Genomic DNA, 12971 nt, shown 5'->3' with positions numbered 1-12971 from the left:
CTGGCTCCTGGCGAAACAAAGAGTTAGGATACAGCAGCAAATACCAAAGATTTAAAGTATAACCTTTCGGCAGTGTCTCCTATTGAGCCCCCCTTTTCTTTTAATGGTTAATCACCGCACGAGTTTTGTCACCAGTGTAACATAGTGCATGCTCTTTGTCTCACATGTTGTGCTACGCAGACTTACTGGGATTTTCCTCTGTCGGGTGGATGGAGAGTGGCAGGAAAGAGAAACCCCACTTGAAAACGATAGTTATTGTTAGCTCCTCTCTACAGGTACCGGACTGTGTAGGTAGGACTGGGTTGAGAACCCCTGTGCTTAACTGGCATATGTCAAATTGTGAGACAACAGAAGATTAGTAGTTCTGTCCCTGATCCAGCAAAGCTCAAAGAAGGCATCAATTGGATATTTTTATTTTTAACAGAAAAGCAAACAGGGCAGCTGCCCTGGGCCCCACAGATCCAGGGGGCCCTGTGGTTTGAACTGCTTTATTAAACACCTAAATTTTCCTTTTCAGAGGGGCCCCGACATGGCAGCCGTTCTCACAAACTGCTAGTGGCTGCCCCGAAACTTTCCCGCTGCGCTGATCTGCCCTGTCAGAAATGGGAAGTTGCGGCAGATGAAAAACTTTGGGGCAGCTGCCAGCAGCTTGTGAAAACAGCTGCCGTGTTGGGGCCCCTTTAAAAGGAACATTCTGGCTACTGAGATGCCAGGGCATGGAGGGAAGGAGGAAGGTATGCCAGACCAAGGGAAAAGAAAGGAGGTGATGTCAGAGCATGGATGTGGAGGGAGAGATGAAAGGAGAGAGATACCAGGGAAGGAGACAGATGCCAGACTATGGGTAGGAAGGAAAGGAGAAGAGAGATGCCAGAACATAGGGGAGGGGGTGGTGACAGAAGAATGGAGAGGTGACAGAGCTGAAATGAATCATGTACAAAGGAGAGAAGGGGCACAAGAAAGACAGTTTATGGAAGGAGCATAGAAAGAAGGAAGATGCCATATGGAGCGGAGAGAGGGCGGACAGTGGATGGTAGGGGCAGAGAGAGAGGGCAGACATGGAAGGGGCTGATGATGCATGGAAGACAGAGGACAGATGCTGGCTAGAAAGAAGTGAGTGAAGATAAGATGATTAAAGCAGAAACGACAAGGTATAAAATATTTTTTTGTCAATAAATTATTATTATTATGATATTATTATTATGATATCTGGTTTTATTTAATGTTAGTAGCTAATTTAAACTGACTCCTAAAAACATGGTTCTTGAAAAGAAATTTGGCTCTCAAAAGAAATCTTAATCATTGTACTGCTGATCTTTGGCTCTTTTGATTAGTTTGCCGACCACTGTCCTAGACAGTAGACACAACAGAAAACTCAATCCAAACAGCAGGAGTTTTTGCACTCCCTTCTAGAAAGAATTGCCAGTGTATCTCTTCCTCTACCTAAGACTCTTTCTATTAATCCCCATTTAGAAAATTAAGGAGATTAATCAGTAAAGGAGTTAAAAGAATTTCCTACTCTCATTATCTTATTACTTCACTTCACCTTCTAAAACCCAACAAAAGGGACATTATTTAGACCTAATTTCCTTTGATTCAAAGGATTCTATTATTTCAAATTTAAATATTAATTCTAAAGAATGGACCCAAACAGTTTGGTCAGACCATCTGATGTTTAACTTTAACCTGAACTGGTTGAAACTGTATTGTTCTAGAAATCACCATGCAAATAGGACCATTGAAAGGAGAAAATTAATTGAACCTTCTGAATTCTGGAATCATTATGATTCTAAGCCTTTACCAGATCCAAATTTAGATTTCTATGCACATTGGGAAAAACTTAGTACAACTATCCTCGATTCCATTGGTCTGATTCAGTCTATTAGAAAAAAACAATTTTGTAGGATCCAAAATTGGTTTGATTCTGAACTATCAGAATTGAAAAAAATAACAAGACGATTGGAAAGAAATGGTATAAATCAGGAAAAATTGAGGATAAGAAAGCATGGAGGGCAGAAGTTAAAAACTATAAAAGAAAAAAGATGTATTTATTATTCTTCAAAAATAGGAACCAATAAATTAGATACTAAAGAAGTATTTAGATTAGTCAACACACTTTTTGAGGTAAACCACTTGAAACAAGCCCCACAAGATCACCCTCCCACTTCAACTGAACTGGCTCAACACTTTCATTCAAAATTACATAACCTGAGATGTTCTGTCTCAAGAAAGGACCATTTTGAGATATTTTCTCCTGCTGAAAACTTTTCTTATACTGATTTAAATTTATATGAATTTACTACCCCAAAATGGGACGATTTCAATAAATTATACAGCAAATACACAAAATCTCGTTGTCTCAGACATTTGCCTTCAGCAATATTTAGAATTGCACCAATACACTTAAGATAAACGTGCTAACCTGGATTAGTTCATTATTACAACATGGCAATTTTCTTATAAATTTAGGTCATATAATAATCACTCTGATAATTAAGGATCCAAAATATCCAATATTTTCTGTTAGTAATTACAGATCCATTGCAGGAATACCTTTTCTAATTAAACTTATGGAAGGATTAGTGAGTATCTAAACTAAACTAAACCTTAAGTTTATATACCGCATTATCTCCACGGAAGTAGAGCTCGGCACGGTTTACAAGAACTTAAAAATGAGAAAGGGTATGAAAAGGTTTACATAAGTTTATAAGTTGAGTGGAAAAGTAAGGGAAAAAAGAAATTACATGTTAGAGAAGAGCCAGGTTTTTAGTTGCTTGTGGAATAAATGGAGGGAGCTCAGGTTCCGCAGCGGGATGGTAAGGTCATTCCAGAGACCTGTGATTTTGAATAGAAGTGATTTTCCCAGTTTACCTGCGTGGAGAATACCATGTAGGGAGGGGAAGGATAATTTTAATTTATGGGCGGTCCTGGTGGAGTCAGGGCACGAGGAGTTGAAGGAAAGTGGGATTAGGGAAGGAAGGATGCCGTGAATAATCTTAAAAGCCAGGCAAGAGCATTTGAATTGGATTCTGAAAATCACTGGGAGCCAGTGAAGATTGGCCAGGAGTGGGGAGACGTGGTCAGATTTACGTTTTGCAAAGATCAGCTTGGCTGCTGTATTCTGAATAAGCTGGAGTCTTTGGAGGCATTTTTTTGTTAAGCATAGGTAAATGGCATTACAGTAGTCAAGTTTGGAGAGGATGATGGTTTAGACAAGGATAGCGAAATGTTTTTGGCGGAAGCAGGGTCTTGCTTTCCTTAGCATGTGAAGGCTGAAAAAGCATGATTTTGTAAGGGAGTTGAGGTGGTCGTTGAGGGAGAGAGAGGAATCAGTAATGACGCCAAGGACCTTGCTTGAGAACTCAAGGTGTAAGGCAGCGCCTGAGGGTAGTGCGAAGAGGGAGAGCAGGTGTTCTAACTTTGTGCCAAGCCAGAGTAATTTTGTTTTTGATTCATTTAGTTTCATCTGTACTGAGAGGGACCAGGAGTGGAGTCTCATTATGCGGGATGTTATGTTATCGTGGAGGTTGATGAGGTTCTGGTCTGTTTCAAGAAGGACAAGAATATCATCGGCGTATGTGTATCAAACTCAACGACTATCTTGATCGATTTGCTATTTTACACTCTTCCCAATCAGGTTTTCTTCCACTTCATAGTACTGAAACGGAGTTGGCATCTCTTGATTATCTTCACCAACAATTCAGTGTAGGCATGAGGGCCATGATTATGCAGTTTGATTTCAGCAGTGCATTTGATTTAGTAGATCATCAAATCCTACTGAGATGTTTGGACGCAATTGGAATATCTGGCCATGTCCTTAATTAGTTTAGGGGTTTCCTGGAAAGTCGTACTTACCAGGTACATTCTGACTATTCTTTTTCTCCTAAATGGAGAAATCTATGTGGGGTGCCACAGGGTTCCCCATTATCTCCCACACTTTTCAACTTATTTCTAGTCCCATTGGGAATTAAACTTTCCTCACTTGGAGTTAAGCTCTACAGTTATGCAGACTACATTGCAATAGTAATTCCAATTGTAGCTTTCTCAAAGGATACTTTACAATTTATACTCACTATTTTAGAAGCTAGAAATATGGAAGAAAGATTTCAGACAAACTTAATCCGGACAAAACAAAAATTTTCCTGGCTTCTTCAAATAAGATCAAGGAGGATTCTATAAATTTGAACAGGATAACGTATTCCATTCTACCAGTTATTAAAATTTTGAGAATCCACTTTGGTCAGAATTTATCATTTGATACTCACATAATTAAGGATCCAAAATATCCAATATTTTCTGTTAGTAATTACAGATCCATTGCAGGAATACCTTTTCTGATTAAACTTATGGAAGGATTAGTGAGTATCTAAACTAAACTAAACCTTAAGTTTATATACCGCATCATCTCCACGGAAGTAGAGCTCGGCACGGTTTACAAGAACTTAAAAATGAGAAAGGGTAGGAAAAGGTTTACATAAGTTTATAAGTTGAGTGGAAAAGTAAGGGAAAAAAGAAATTACATGTTAGAGAAGAGCCAGGTTTTTAGTTGCTTGCGGAATAAATGGAGGGAGCTCAGGTTCCGCACTTGTTAGAAAATGTTATTTTCTGTTATAGAAGCTTCAAATAATTAGGCCATATTTTGATCTTTCCTCCTGTAAGCTATTGGTAGTCACTTATTCTAAGCACTTTAGATTACTGTAACATCCTTTATTTGTCAATATGTAAGAAAAACATCAAGAGGTTGCAAGTTATTCAAAATACCACTGTTCATTTGTGACCATGTGACAAAATATTACCAAAAATTGCACTGGCTGCCAATTGAGACAAGAATATTTAAGTTTGGTTGTATATTTTTATGTCTTTACCTAGTTATTTTCTTGACCGCTTTGAATTTGTTAATAGAAAACACCCTACATGGGGTCCATGGATATTTGGTGTTCCATCTATTAAGGGATGTGTTTACAAACGATTTGGAAGAATTCTATCTTATCAGGCCGGTATATGGGATAAACATCTTGATTATTTTATATAAAATTACAGCACCTATCTGGCATTTAGAAAATTGTTAAAAACATACTTGTTTGGTAAATTTTATTAACTAATGGATTATAATTCTCTGTGACTGTCCAGTATCTTTACTATGTAAACCGCACAGGACTGAGAGGTAGCTGCGGTATACAAGCATATTGTTATGTTACAGTCATTGTCTTTGAAAGGAATGGAGAATAAAACTGATATATGTTTTTGTTTTGCTACATAATCTGACTATATCTTGAGTATTGTATGCATCATCATGTCTCAAAGATGTAGCTGAATTAGAAAATGTACAGAGAAGGGCAACCAAAATGATAAAAGGTAGTAGAAATATTCACTTATGAAGGAATGCTAGAGTTTTGGATTTTTCAACTTGAAGAGGCAGCTGAGGGGATTAATAAGAGATCTATAAAATAGCGAATGAAATGGAACAGATAAGCAAATCAGTTGTTTACGCTTTTGAAAAGTACAAAGATTAGGATGCATGTAAATGAAGTTACTAGTTATCACATTTAAAACAAATCTGAGAAAATATTTTTCCACTCTTTATAATTAAGCTTTGGAATTCATTGCTGGATGATGTAGTAAACCCTTAATGTAATTGGGCTAAAAAAGGGTTTGGGAAGAAAATTCTATAAATCTTTTTTGGGTGGGGGTAGCATTAGGGAAATAAACTACTTTTATCCAAATCTATATGCAGGTGGAAGAGAGAACCATTAAATTCCACAAAAAATACCTCTCTTGTTCAATTTATCATTCAAAAGATTTCATACAAAATCCAAATATGTATTAACAGTGCTTTTCTCTCTTTTTCATAAACCTCAATAGTAAAGGAGGAAAAGCCTCAGATGCCCGCATGCTGCAAGTACAAGACTGAAAGAAGCATACTGGAAAGGGAAAGAACTTCATAGGCTTAAAAACCTCCCACTTGAGCAGATACCAGTAATAACAGCTGTTGTATATATCAATACTCTTAGTGTCTCAAAAACCATAACAATCAATGCTGTGAAATTAATGCAAGAGAAACCACTTATCTCTGCTCAAGTTTTTTGAGGTTTTCTGTTCCTGCTGAATACCGCTGCACTGCACTCTGCTGTCCCTATTATGGTCCCCTTCTGCTGACGGTGGCTAGCTAAGCGTTTTGCCGGTGGGCTGTGTCAGGGCAAGGGACTCTCCACCTTCAGAAAAACACAAGCAATTATGATTCTGCATACATTCTTTCACGGGAACACAACGAAAAATAAGTTCCTCACATTCAGACATGAACTTACTGTCAGTGCTACAACTTCACGCTCATTAGTGGAGCAAAGGTAGCTGGATTTCGGAGCAGCATCAATTTAAAGCATCATGACTGCAGCAGCAAGAGTGCAGATCAGTTTTAAAACAGAGACCGAAAGAACTGCCGCACTTAAAGAGGAAATCATACTTGAAAAAATGTTGTTTCTCAGGGAAAATAGGTGCCTTTATGCACATATTGATATTTACAACAGCTGTGATTACTGGTATCTACTCAAGTGGGAGGTTTTTAAGCCTATGAAGTTCTTTCCCTTTCCAGTATGCTTCTTTCAGTCTTGTACTTGCAGCATATGACGATGGAACGGGCCTTACGCTTGGCGAAGCGATCCTTTTCTCTCCGCCCTTCTCCGGAGACTCGAGACTGTTATCTGTCTACTCAGGTGGCCCTGAATTCCCTTCTCCACTCTCGTTCCCAAAAATGCAAAGCCTTTTATCAACATCGTTTCCTTCGTTACAGTAACAAACCCGGCCGCCTTATGGCTCGTTTGGTTAATGCTACAACCGGCAGGAAGCCGATTTTATCTCTGTGAACCCGGGGCGGTGGGGTGGTGTCTCAGACTTCTGAGATCTCCGGGGTCTTATTTGATTTCTTTCGTCGGTTATATGAAGCTCCGGATGATGCTTCTTTGGAAATGATATCGGACTATCTTCACTCTTCTGGACTGCCTCGTTTGCCAGCGGCTGCGATTTCCTCTCTCAATAGTCCGTTTCGGGCGGCTGAATTGGAGTCTGCTATTAAATCGCTCCGCTCTGACCGGGCTCTGGGCCCGGATGGGTTCTCGGGTGACTTTTACCGGCTCCTTTCTCCTACTCTTTATGGACCTTTATTGGCGTACTTTGATGCAGCTACTGTTCGTGGTTCTTTTCCGCATTACTTTACTCTTGAAGCCTGGCAAGGCTGCTGATTTGCCGGAATCTTATCGCCCCATTTCATTAATTAATGTGGATCTCAAACTCTTTGCTCATATGTTGTCTGATCGTCTTGCTCCTCATTTACCACGGCTTATACACGAGGACCAGGTAGGTTTTGTTTGGGGCCGCCAGTCTGTACACAATGTCCGCAAGGTACTTCTTGCTCTTGCTCAGTGTCAATCTCACCAAATTCCGTCCTTGTTTGTTAGCTTGGATGCTTCTAAGGCGTTTGATAGTATTCACTGGTCCTTCTTATTTCGCACCTTGGAGTACCGTATTTTCACATAGATAACGCGCACCCGTGTAAAACGCGCACACGGGTATAGCGCGCAAAAAAACACATATTTATGTTTATAAATTTTTATATACCGCGCACACCCGTATACCGCGCATGCTGCCTGACTCTCGTTTCGCCCGCCCCGACTCTCCTCTGGAGACCCCGACTCTGTTTTCGCCCGCCCCGACTCTCCTTTCCTCCTTGAAGTCCTGTCCCTACCCTGAAAGCCTGATGCCCCCCCCCCCCCCGACGTCCGATTCACCCCCCCCCCCCCGCAGGACCGCTCGCACGCACCCGCACCCCCACCCTGAAGGACCGCTCGCACCCCCACCCCGAAGGACCGCTCGCACCCCTACCCGAAGAACCGCTTGCACCCCCACAGCCTCACCCCCCTCCCCCATGGAGAAGCAGTCTACCTTGTTTCCAGATGCCAGCGAGCCCAGCTGTTTTCTCTGCTGGCGGTCCCGCCCCTTCTCTGAGCCCTGCTGTGCTGCTTTTTCTTCCGGCGGTCCCACCCTTTCTCTGACATCAGAGAAAGGGCGGGACCGCCTGAAGAGGAAGCAGCGCAGTACAGGGCTCTAAGAAGGGGCAGGACCGCAGAGGAAGCAGCTGGGCTGGCATCCGGAAACAAGGTAGACAGCTTCTCCATGGGGGAGGGGGGAGGCTGTGGGGGTGCGAGCGGTCCTTCGGGTGGGGGTGCGAGCGGTCCTTCGGGGTGGGAGTGCGAGCGCTTCTTCCGGGTGATGAATCGGGGGGGGGGGGGGGGGAACTATGTAAAAAAATTTTTGTACAACGCGCTCACGCGTATAACGCGCAAGGGTATGCGCGGTTTGTAAAAACCACGTATAACGCGCGCGTTATATGCGAGAAAATACGGTATGTGGGGCTCGGAGGGTTCTTTCTGGATGCCGTGCGTTCTCTCTATTCTAATCCCCTGGCCTCCTTGCTTGTTAATGGGACTCGTTCTGACTCTTTTCCTATTCTTCGTGGTACCCGCCAAGGTTGCCCTCTTTCCCCTCTTCTGTTCCTGCTTTCTTTGGAACCGTTGTTATGTACGCTTCGGGGGTTCGAGGAGGTCAGAGGTCTCTCTGTCGGTGACTTTGAACTTAAGACTCTGGCGTATGCGGGTGACATGTTTTTGATTCTTACCCGACCTGACGTTTCTCTCCCGGCTGCTTTGGATCTTATCTCTGAATTTGGTTTTTATTTGGGGCTGTCTCTTAACTTAGATAAATCCTTGGCCTTACCTTTTCCACCAGATTTACGAACTTCGTGGAGGAGTATTTTCCCTCTTCGTTGGGCTGATTCTACTTTGCGGTACCTGGGGGTTACCATTCCGCTGGACTTATCCAGTTTGTACCGGCTAAATGTAACACCGTTGTTTCAGGCTTTACAGAATAGGTTGCACCTTTGGGAGACTCTTCCTTTCTCGCTTTTGGGTCGTTTGCACCTGTATAACATGCTTCTGGTCCCCTGTTGGCTTTATGTTTTTCAGGTCCTTCCTCTTTATTTGACGCTTCGTGACGAGCGCCGGTTGGAGCGACTGGTCCAGAGATTTCTTTGGGCTGGTAAGCGACCTCGTTTGCCTTATAGGCGGGCGGCGACTCCCTGGTACAGAGGTGGCTTGGGCTTATTGAATCTCCGATATTTGACAGTTGGTTGTGGAATGAGGCATATTAATGATCTCTTTAGGGGTACTTCGGCGTTTACTAACTCCTCTCTAGAACTTTCCTGTTTTCGATCTACTCATTTTAGTGCCTATCTTCATTCTCTCCCTTCTCTTGAACCGGAGTCTCTTTCTATGAAAGCCTTACGGAAGGTTTGGCGTTGGGTCTGTAAATTTCACACTCTTTCTTCTTCTGTCTCTCCTTTCCTGCCTATTCGTTTTAATGGTTCTTTCTTACCTGGGATTGATGGGCCGAGTTTTGCTCGGTGGGAAACAAAGGGCATTCAATATCTATTTCATTTGGTTACTGATGAAGGCACCCCTAAATCTTTTGCTCAGTTGCGAACAGAATTTGATCTCCCCCCTACTGACTATTTTGCTTACATGCAAATCCATCATTACATCTCTTCCTTGCCTTCTAGCTCTTTGCAGGCCGCCTGTCATGAGACTTTGTCTACGGCCTTTACCCTTGGTTCTCTGCAAACGGTCCCTCTCACGTTTCATCATCGCCATTTGAAGGATGAATGCCCTTTATTTGACCACTCTAAGCTGTGAGATGCTTGGTCCGGTGATCTTGCTGTTGATTTGCCTTCTGATATCCTCCTTCAGGCTGTCTGTCGACTGCCTGCTTTTCGTAAATACACTACCTTTTGGGAGCAACATTTTAAATTGATTTTTCGTTTATATATTTCTCCTAAAAGGGCCTACTTGGCTCACTTCCGTCCCCATGCAGCCTGCCTTCGTTGTCAGGCTCTGGAAGCCAGCTTAGGCCACATGTTTTGGACTTGTCCTCAGGTACAACATTTTTGGACTGCTATATTTGCTTTTGTGGAGAATCTTTGGCATGTCACTATTCGCAGTTCCCCTTTGCTTTTGTTTGGGACTATTCCTCACTACTTTCCACGTTCCAAGGGAGTTGCAGCTTTCCTCAAGTGGTCTATTCTGATTGCTCTGAAATGCATCCTGCTGAAATGGCTTGAAGTTGAGGCTCCGGACTATTCCCTTTGGAGGAGCCACATGATTGCTCTTTTGATGTGGGAGCGAAGGGATGTGACTGATTTGTCTTCTCGCCAGGGTCGTCTTTTCCAGACCACTTGGGAACCTTTCTGGACTACTTTGGCCCCTCTGGCTCGTAGCCGGATACATAGTAACATAGTAACATAGTAGATGACGGCAGATAAAGACCCGAATGGTCCATCCAGTCTGCCCAATCTGATTCAATTTAAATTATTATTTTTATTTTTATTTATTTATTTTTTTCTTCTTAGCTATTTCTGGGCGAGAATCCAAAGCTTTACCCGGTACTGTGCTTGGGTTCCAACTGCCGAAATCTCTGTTAAGACTTACTCCAGCCCATCTACACCCTCCCAGCCATTGAAGCCCTCCCCTGCCCATCCTCCTCCAAACGGCCATGCACAGACACAGCTTTTGTTTGTACTTACCCTTTTGTGACTCTTTCTGTATAGTTTGTTATTCTGATTCTTTGTTAATTTGTGTTTGGAAGGAGGACCCAGGGGTGGGTATGGGGGGGGGTTTGGTTGGGGTTTGGGGGGGGTGGTTCTTTTGGGGGATATTTCAAAATTTTGAGCTGGTTTTGTACTTTTTGTGTTATCTTGCTGTTTTCTTGATTGCTCAATAAAATATATTTGACCATACCTGTCATGCCCAACCAACATGCTAAAACAATTACAAACAGTCCAAAATACAGCTCTTAGACTGATTTACTCGCTGAAAAAATATGACCACGTCACCACCACTTTCCGAGATTCACACTGGCTCCCAGTACAAGCACGCATACAATACAAATTCTACTGTACCCTATTCAAAGCCCTAAATGGAAACTGACCAAGCTATCTGAGCAACCGCCTAATCAGGAAAAACACATCCAGACCAAGAAGAACTCATGCACATTTCACCCACTCCCCAATCAAAGAAAGGTATACAAAGCAAAAAAATATACGATGGACTATTAGCCACCTCTTCATTCTGCTATGATGCCCAACTACAAAACATTCAAGAAAGAACTTAAAACTTTTCTATTCAAGAAATTTGTCAAATGATCTAACTAAACCTGATCGACCCTTCACAGATCCCGACGCATACTACATCTATTAACCATGTATTCTCCCTGGAAATGCCCAGGCCAACTCTTGTAAACCGCCTAGAACTAAAAGGTATTGGCAGGATAGAAGAGACTAATGTAATGTACTATTGAGGTTTATGAAAAATAAAGAAAAGCACTACTAATACATATTTGGATTTAGTATAAGAGATCTTTTTAATTATAAATTGAACGAGAGGTATTTTTTGTGAAATAAACTATTTATCCCAGAAATAAGCAAGCAGGAATCTACTTTTTCAGATCCTTTGCTACTGTTGAAAACAGGGTCCTGAGGTTGACAGACACTTGATCTGACTCTGTATTGCAATTTGTTTTTAATATGTCAAGTGCACCAAATCCTAGCATTGAACACCTTGCTCCGTTTAGAGTACTGTGCATTTCTTCTCTTTAGTCCCAACTTTATTTGACTCTCCCATCTTATCTAGATGCAGTCTTTGCCAAGTCAGATTGATTTGCTGGGAACAGAAAGCTGCACATGTTTCTTGCTATTGCTTGGTCCCAGTGTCTGAGAAATTTTTTTTAATGGGCCTAAAAAGGATGAAGTTGGATTATTTTAAACTTCTCTGAGGTGTATAGTCTAAACCTATTTTCTTTCCATGTTTGCACTGAGCTTAATTATCTAAAGTGGTGGTGCATTTCTGCATTAACTAGTCAATGTCTTTCCAGCCTTCTACCAGGCCATATGTCCACAGAGATAAACATGTTTTACACAGTTTAGATTGCAAACAAGCCTTAGATTTCTACTTGGAGTAGATTAAACCCTTAGAAAATTCATCTTAATAAACCTTTTGGGAGAAAGGACAATATCTGACTGGCAGAAACCACAGAATCTGAGATGCAGAGAAAGAAACTTGGCCCTAAAAATCCTGAAACGCAGACACTGTACTTGCGGACGGGACTGCTACAAGAAACACGGTCCTGATGGAAAGATTTTTCAGAGAGATCTGATCCAGAGGTTCGTAGGGCAGACTAGCCAGTGAAAGCCAAACCAAAAATAAATCCCACAAGGGACAAGGTGTCCTGAAAGGAGGCCGCAGCCTCCCCGCAATCCCGCAAGAAACGGACAACATCCGGAGAGACGCAAAAGAACACCTGAGAACAGCGGGACTCAAACACGAAAGTCCCGCAACTAGACACGGAGCAAAGATATTGCTAACCTGTGGAGGGGCCAAGGAATCTACCTGAGCCCTCACACAGCAAACCTGGAAACACCTCCAGGCCTGGACAAAGCCAGACACAGCAGAGTTCCAGTCACTTCAAAGGACCGTAGAGATGACCGCAGAAGAATAGTCCTGAGCGGGCAAAGCTGCACACTCAAAAGCCAAGCCATAAGCCCCAAAGCAGGCCAAAACTCGCAGCGCTATGGGGACCTGTATAAGCCACTTCTGGGGACAGAGAAGCCACAGCCCCCCGGTCCCTGCACAACCGTGTGTACCATGTTCTCCAAGGCCAACTGGGGCCACCCGGAGCATCAGGCCCACTTGAGCAGACACTCGGCGCCAAACGCACCCTATCAAGTGCCAGAGCAAAGCGGGCCAGAGCAACCAGCCTCTCGCTGCCATCCTGTCTGTATCAGCTAAAAAATCCGACCGCCTTCTGGAGCCAGGCGGACGGCCCCACCGCTGAACGATGGCCAGAACGCCATCCTGGATAAGGGCCCATCTTCT

Source organism: Geotrypetes seraphini, chromosome 9, assembly GCF_902459505.1.
Source record: "Geotrypetes seraphini chromosome 9, aGeoSer1.1, whole genome shotgun sequence".
Classification (NCBI taxonomy): domain Eukaryota; kingdom Metazoa; phylum Chordata; class Amphibia; order Gymnophiona; family Dermophiidae; genus Geotrypetes; species Geotrypetes seraphini.
The sequence above is the reverse complement of the archived record's forward strand: the minus strand, read 5'-3'. Positions refer to the sequence as shown.